Source organism: Triturus cristatus, chromosome 4_1 (genome assembly GCF_964204655.1).
Source record: "Triturus cristatus chromosome 4_1, aTriCri1.1, whole genome shotgun sequence".
In the NCBI taxonomy this organism is placed as follows: Eukaryota; Metazoa; Chordata; class Amphibia; order Caudata; family Salamandridae; genus Triturus; species Triturus cristatus.
Window position 1 is genome coordinate 622,010,504 of NC_140585.1, and position 7,442 is coordinate 622,017,945.

Sequence of the window (7,442 nt, forward strand, 5' to 3'; positions counted from 1 at the left end):
TGTGGACCCAGGAAAGCCTCTCCTGCTCGGCCAGATGCAGGAGCTCCGACAGGCCCTGGTGCCCCTGCTGGGCACTAAGGCGGGCCCTCCTGCCCTGGGCTTCGTCCTCCAGCCTGCCACCCTGCCAAGGGGCCGGGACGTGGGTCCATTAGGCCCGGGGAGGATTCCCATGCTTGATCTGGTTCGGAAACTCTGACCAGAGCCATTGAACCCTGTGTCTTGCTCAGGCTGTGCCTCGAGACACCACTCCCTTTCACTGAGATGGCTGGGCCTGTCGGTGCCTGTGTGATCGCATCTGACCCCTCAGGAGGCCTCCCCAGGCAGGTGGGCTTCCCCAGCACGCTCCTGAGGTTGGTCTGGGGGCAGGCATGTGGCTGCCAACAACCCCATATGGCAGGTGCAGCTACCTGGTTGATCCTGCCAGTAGCATATGTTTGTCTCAAAGAATAATCCATACATGTGTAAGTACACATGGCCAGTACATTAAAACTGCGAATGACTCATTAAATCAGTTATGGTTCCTTTGATCGCTCCATCTATTACTTTGATAACTGTGGTAATTCTAGAGCTAATACATGCCGATGAGCTCTGACCTCCTGGTATGCATGCATTTATCAGACCAAGACCAGTCTGGGCTTGCCTGGCTGCTTTGGTGACTCTAGATAAGATCAGGCTGATCACACGTCACTGTGACAGTGATGGTACATTCGGATGTCTGTCCTATCAACTTTCAATGGTATTTCCTGTGCCTACCATGGTGACCACGGGTAAAGGGATTCCAGAGAGAGAGCTTGAGAAACGTCTACCAAATCCAAGCAATGCAGGAGGCTTGCAAATTACCCACTCATGACTCGAGTAGGTAGTGTTGAAAAATAACAATACAGGACTCCTTTGACATCCTGTAATTGGAATGAGTACACTTTAAATCCTTTAACGATGATCTATTGGAAGGCAAGTCTGGTGCCAGCAGCCATGGTAATTCCAGCTTCAAAAGCATATATTAAAGTTGCTGCAGTTAAAAAGGTTGTAGTTGGATCTTGGGATCGAGCTGGGGGTCTGCCGTGAAGCGAGCTACCACCTGTCCCAGCTCCTGCCTCTCGGCGTCCCCCTCGAGGCTCCTCACTGAGTGTCCTGTGGGTTCAAAGCATTTACTTTGAAAAAGTTAGAGTGTTCAGAGCAGGTCAGTTGCCTGAATACTTCAGCTAGGAATAATGGACTATGACATTGATTCTATTTTATTGGTTTTCCGAACTAGGGCCATGATTAAGAGGGACATCTGGGGGCCTTCCAGGGGCCTTCGTATTGTGCCGCTAGAGGTGAAATTCTTGGACTGGTGAAAGACAAACCAAAGTGAAAGCATTTGCCAAGAACATTTTCATTAATCGAGAAAAAATGTCGGAGGTTCGAAGATGATCAGATACCGTTGTAGTTCCGACCATAAACGATGTTGACTAGCGATCCTGTGGTGTTATTTCAATGACCTGCGAGGAGCTTCCAGGAAACCAAAGTCTTTAGGTTCCAGGGGGAGTATGGATGCAAATCTGAAACTTAAAGGAATTGATGAAAGGGCACCACCGGGAGTGGAGCCTGCGGCTTAATTTGATCCAACACAGGAAACCTCACCCGGCCCGGGCACAGAAAGGATTGACAGATTGATAGCTCTTTCTAGATTCTGTGGGTGATGTGCACAGCCTTTCTTAGATGGTGGGGTGATTTGCCTGGTTAATTCTGATAACGATTAGGACTCTTCCAAGCTAACTAGTTACATGACCCCCAGAGGGACAAGTGGCATTCAGCCACATGGGATCAAGCAATAACAAACCTGTGATGCCCTTAGATGTCCGGGGCTGCACATGCGTTACAGTGAATGGATCAGCATGTGTCTACCATACGCCGACAGGTGGGGCAACCTCCTGAACCCTGTTTGTGATAGGAATCGGGGATTGCAACTATTTCCAGTGAACAAGGAATTCCCAGTAACTGCGGGTCATAAGCTTGCGCTGATTAAGCCCCTGCCCTTTGTAGACACCACCCGTTGCTACTACCGATTGGATGGTTTAGTGAGATCTTCGGATTGGCCCCGCCACAGTCAGCTTTGGCCCTGGCGTAGCACCGAGGAGACGATCACACTTGACTATCTAGAGGAAGTAAAAGTCGTAACAAGTTTTCCGTAGCAGAAGCTGCAGAAGGATCATTAACGGCGGACCGGCCTGAGTGGTGGATGGCGCCAGCCTGAAACACTTGGCCACCTCCCAGAAGGAACACGCACAGGGCCTGGCCTTTCCTTCACGCGCCTTGACCGGTGGAGTGGTCCACTTGACCGGTGGAGTGGTCCAAAGCTGCTTGGGCTCTTGGGTGTGAACTGGGTGTGGGGTAGGCCCCTCTACTGGGGAGGAACCGACCAATGAACGTGTAAGGCTCCGGGGATGGGGTGGCCCCTGCTCCTGCCCCTCTGGGAGGGTCACAGCAGTAGGCCTTCCCAGAGATAGAACACAGCTCGACTCCGTGGTAGGGAAACCGACTGGCAGTGCCTCCCAGGCTGGGACCCCCCCCTCAAGATCCTGGCTTGACCGGGCTTCAGGTGACTGAACAGTGGCCCTTTTTGAGTGGCAAGGCAGCCTGTAATAGAAGGAGCTGGGGCCTGTGACGGGACCCCACTCCTCTCAGTGGGAGGTTTGCGGGATTGGGAGCCACCCGGCTCTTTCTTTCCAGTGCCTCCGACCAGTAAAGGGGTTGGGATACCCACCAGACTGACGTCATGGCTTAGGGTTGCTGCCCAATCTGGGCAGTCCTGACACCACAGGTGCGAGACTCCGAAGACGGGGTTGGCCCCAGCTCCTGCCCCTGTGGGAGGGACACAGCAACAGGCCCTCCCAGGACAGAGCCCACACTCACCCAACACGACCCCGTGGCAGGGAAACAGAATGGCAGTGCCTTCCTGGGCTGGGACCACCCCTGAAGGTCCTGCCACCCCGGACCCTCCCATGCCCGATCCCGGCCTGACCGGGTTTTATGCTACTGAGGAGTGGCCCTTCTCGAGCAGCAGGGCAACCTGGAAGAGAAGGAGTTGGGGCATGTGGCAAGACCCTGGCTCCTCTTCGTGGGAGGTGTACAAGATAGGGTGCCACCTGGCTCTTTCCTCCCCTTCTGGCAGCCGCGACCAGGGCAGGATTTGGGCTATCCACCAGCCCTCCACCATGGCTTGGTGTGCTGCCCAAACTGGGGATTCCTGGCGCCACAGGGGTTGAGCCTGGTGGCAGATGGTTGATGTGCAGGGGCCCGGTTTGTCTTGGCCCTGTGTGGCAGATCTGGGGTTTGAATACTTGTGTGGTCCCTCCTGGTCCTCCGGGAGGAACCAGCGGCGGTGGCGCTGCCTGCTCCCATCGCTCTGGATGCCCCCTTGCCTCTGGGGGGGAACGCTCTTTGAATTGGGGATCCGATCCGATCCCAGCTACAGCAGACAATACGTCAATAACACCGCACTAGACCCCAAGGTCCACACCCAAGGGTCCAGGACTGGGTTGGTACCTATTGGCAGGACCGACTCACCAGCAGATGAGCCCAAAGGTTGGAAAAGGAGAGTTCTAACTTTTTTGTCCTTGAGACTTAGGCAACATGAGGAAAGCCAGCAAGTCGTAGGAGCCAGTCTGGGTTCAAGTGATACATGTTCAGTCCTTCTCACCCAGGCACAGAGAGAGCAGTAGGGCAACACAGCAAGGCAAGAGTTCAGCAAACAGCAGATCAAGCAGGGTGGCAGTCCTTTAGCAGCATGGCAGTTCCTCTTCTTCCTGGCAGAGGGGTCGCAGGTCTAGAAGTGTACTACTTTGGTAAGGTCAGAGACCCAGTATTAATACCCAAATGTGCCTTTGAGTGGGGGAGACTTCAAATAAGGGGCTTTGAAGTGGACAAGGTCCTTTCTTCTCAGCCCAGGCTCCAGACTATCAGTAGGGGGTACTCTGTCCTTTGTGTGGGGTCAGGCTCCTACCAATTGAATTGTAAGTGTCAGACTTTCCCTCCCTTCCTGCCCAGGAAGAGCCATCAGAATGCTATGCAGGTAAATGAGTACTCAGACACACGTAGTCATCCTGTGGTTGTGGCTGTCTAGATGGTATGCACGAAGACCCCTCTAAGGCTGTCAGGTCTAACAATAATAATAATAATAAATAGTGGCTTTGGGTCAGATATTGGTCTGTTGGAGTGTCATTCACACTTTTCTTCCACCAACGAGACTATAGATAAAGACCCTCATTACAAGTGCCCCAGTAGGGGTTGAGATTATTTTTGCATCTTTTAAAATCTGATACCCTGATATGCCCATTCTGTTTTCATCCCTGCAAAATAGGGCATAGCATGCGGATTTTGGTTTGCCACACCAAAACCAACATGTAGATTTTGGTGCTTACCACACCAAAAGCTGCATGTCCCTGTTCTCTCTGTTCATTTTTCACACATTTAACTTAGTCAGCTTTGACTAATCATAATTCCCACGGTGTGTGCAGGGTTTGGAAAAATCCATTCAATTGATAATGAGCGACACAGGGCCATATTTATGGGCCCCTTCCGCCGCAAGAGAGTCTCTTTTTGTGATGCTCTGGACTTGAAAACAAAAAAATCATATTTATGAGGTCACGCAAAGCCACTTTACGTGGCTTTAATTGGCCTAATAAAAATGGAGTAAGACAAGGTAGCGCAAATCACTGTGTTGCCTTACTCTGCACTAGGGAGGCATTCCATGGGTGTTGTGATGGGTGTTCCCATTAAAGCACACATGGATGTTCACTCTTCTCCATATTTACAAAGCCATGTAAACCTGGGTATGCGCCATAACCTCACGCCTCAACAGGGGAGGAGTAACAAGGAGAAATATTTCTCCTCATTTTTTTCTCTATGTGTGCTGCATAATCGGGACCCCAGTCTATCTGCTTTCTCCCTAAATTGTTATGTTCAGTACTAAGGTACATCCCAGTTTGGATACGGGGGTACCCTTATAAGTCCCTAGTATATGGTACTAAGGTACCCAGGGCATAGGTACCCCAGAGGTCCCCTATGGACTGAAGCATGCATTATGCCACCGATGGGAGACCATTCAAAATGGAACTACAGGCCTGCCATTGCAGCCTTTGTAAGTTGGTCGTAGCACCACTTACTAAAGATACAGGTTTCTTAAATCTAGGGTCACTGTACATAAACACTATAGGTCACCCCTATAGCAGGCCTTTGTAATCCTAGAGGCAGGGGGCTTGCTTCTAAGTGAGAGGGTGCCACTGCATGAGCAGGACACCCCAACAGCCTACAGAGTCCATTCTCCCGGGTTGTCTGTGAAGCAGCCATATACCATATACACGATGACCATTTCAAAACTGGCTGTAACAAATTCTATAATGTTTGGTATCAAACATGTTGGAATCATACCTCCCACACCATGAATGGTGTGGGAGGTATGATTCCAAGCACTAGAAAAGTCCTCCATTAGGCTCTCACTGTTCCTGGTGCCACCCTTCTAGACCCGGACATCACAAAATGGTTGCTGCCGACCAGAGACACATTTCTGCCCTCCTGTGACCAACTCCCAGACAGGATTTAGTGTAATGGGACCGGGTAGGTACGCTTGTCAGCACCACTAAGTCTGCATGAGGGGCACATTTAGTGTCCCTGTGCATAGTCCAGTTCAAACCAGTTCTGGGAGCCATTGGCTCCCACTCTGGTGCAAAACTGGACAAAGGACATGGGAGTAACCTCCCCCTGTCCAGACCCTCCCATATGAGGGTGCCCTGAATTGTCCCAACCCTTTCCTTAGGGGACTTAAGGACGTACCTGGGTGTAGGTCCCTGAATTTATCGTGGGATAAGATTCAGATCAGACAACACTTCTTCTACCATCTGAGCACTCTGGACTTTGCTGGACATCGTTTGTGCCCAACTTCCAGTCTGCTGAATCGTCTGTGCCTGTGCACCATACAGGAACCTTCCAAGGCCTGTGGGCATCAAAGACACCTGAAGGAATCTCCCTTGGAGTGAAGGAGTCTCTCCCCTGCATTCACAGGCCCCCACAACTAAGTCGACTGGTCTGCTGATCCTGAGCTCCTCTGGACTCCGTAACATTCTGCAACACAAATGGGGATTCCCTACAGCTCCCCAGGCCTGCCCTGCCCTCTCACCAAGTTTGAGGCCAGTATTCCCTGTGGGGGTTGCAATAACCAAACCACTGTGCCCGCATCAACTTGCAGTTGTAAAGGCTTGTTGGCTTCCTTCCAAGAAGATCTTTGGGCTCCAGGTAGCCCCAACCTGGAGCATCTCCAGTGACCAGAATCATAGGCCACACCAAATCGTGTGCATTGTGACCTGAATCTTTTGGTGAGCTACTTGAGGTCCTCTTACGACTCCAGTGGCTCCGGCCTGTGGGTCCATTTGAGGGTCACCTTTGCATCACTTGGGCTCCCCTGATTGCTCGTGGCCTGCCCTGACTCCCCCGCTTGTGGTGAGTCCCCAGGACCTTGCTGGTCCCGACGTTGCTCCTTCTCCTGCCTCTGTATTGGTTAATCTTGCCAAGGCTTCTCAGTGCTCCTGCCGGACACCAACCCCTCAGCACTCAACATCCTTCATGGGACAACTTGTGCATGGCTCCTGGTCCTCCTCAGTGTCACCTGGTCCTCACAGCTGCAGAGTCAAGGTCATCATCAACTCCCATGCAACACCCGACATCGGAGGGCATTCGTCTTCCAAGTCTCCTGGTCACTCCTGAGTGACATAGACTCTGTCCCCTCTGCTTACAGGCACCTTTCAACTAGAATCCACCTCCGGATTCCACCGGACACTTTCTCCCTCTTCGGCAGCGACAATTTCCTGATGTCCTCCATTAGGTTCTACAGCGGTTTCCTACACCACTTTACACATATGCACCCGGCTTCCCTGGTGTAGGTAATGTGGGTGCTAGGCTATCCACGGGTGGGGTGGCTCTCCAACCTTATGTCTTCCACGGGGTTTCTTCAGGGTCCACTGGGAAGGGTCCTTAATCTTTGAAAATCCAACCGCGACTTACAAATAGACTTGTACGGAGAACGTTGTCATGTTTCCACACTGCACACGCTCTCCGTGGGATTCCTAGTCACTTACCTTGGGTTGTTCCTTGGGTCCCCAGCACTTCTACATCCTCTCGACATTGTCTTGGACCTGAGTCGTGGTTCTGATACCACTTTCTTAGTATATGGTTTGGTCCCCCCCTGGGGTCCACTGTGTACTTTGTGCTGTGTACTGTATTTCTTTGCAAAGTATTGTGTGCATTATATGTCAATCTCCGGGTACGAGATATTTAAATGTGTTAGAGAGTATTATATAATAAATACATATTTTTATAAATACCTTTTGTGATTCTTTATCATTTAATCTATACAATAGGATTGCATTCTGGTAAAGCAAGCTGCTTTACACTCTTTTTGGACTAAG

The 7,442-nt window shown here is 51.2% G+C and overlaps 1 pseudogene; it reads left to right on the forward strand.

Moving 5' to 3' along the window:
• The first annotated feature begins 404 nt into the window (after positions 1 to 404).
• On the forward strand, positions 405 to 2,197 carry LOC146855300 (18S ribosomal RNA; annotated as a pseudogene).
• Positions 2,198 to 7,442: the final 5,245 nt, after the last annotated feature.